The following is an 846-nucleotide window of genomic DNA, read 5'->3' on the forward strand; positions in this document are numbered from 1 at the left end:
GCAGACAGAAGAGTGATAGTTACCAGCCCCAAAGGCAAACTCAGAGAACTGAACTGCCCAGTGCTTTGCTTTTATTCAATTTTCGAATTAATATCCAGCTCTTTAGGCATTCCTCCCTCATAAACCATGTATGATAAAAGGAAATGATTGGTATTTTAATTGTGTGATGATTGTATGCTATCTTCTTTTTCTTGTGTTTTGTCTTCTACCTTTTGGTAGAGGCAGGGAATCAGAAAGGGAAAATACCATGGAGTCAAACAACTTTGCACAGAGGGATAGACAGGCTCACTACAAAAACTTCGTATCGTCTTTCTTAAGCAAATATAAAAGTACTTTACGTTTCTGAAAAAAAAAAAAAAACAATATAAATCCAAAGTTGTTGTTGCCTGCAGCAGAGGCAATGTAGCTTAGTGAACAGCAGCCTTGATTCAGATACCTTGCTGGTATTCTGAAATGTATAATTAGCCTGTTGAAAGGGTGATAATTCCATGGGAGGAGATGATAGGGTGAAAAGGGTCAGATTGGGGAAAAAAGCACTACTGAGATCATAAGGAATGTCTGGTGGATTTGACTTTGAGATGCCCTACTTTATACTTGACCTTCCTCAGTTGCTGAGAGCAAAATGGACTGGAGAACTTAAGATCAGCTTGCCCAATCCATTGAAAAAGCTAGCTTGGTTTTCTGGAATCCTTAGTTGTTATTGCAAAGGATGTGCACAAGCCTATTTTCTATATATGTACTATTGAGTAGTAGAGAAAATGATAAGCCCAAAGTCAAAGGACTTGGATTCTAGAATTACTACTTGGATTCTACTGTTTCCTAGCTGCATGATCTCAGTTTTGCTAT

Source organism: Pteropus vampyrus, unplaced genomic scaffold (assembly GCF_000151845.1).
Source record: "Pteropus vampyrus isolate Shadow unplaced genomic scaffold, Pvam_2.0 Scaffold153, whole genome shotgun sequence".
Taxonomy (NCBI): Eukaryota; Metazoa; Chordata; class Mammalia; order Chiroptera; family Pteropodidae; genus Pteropus; species Pteropus vampyrus.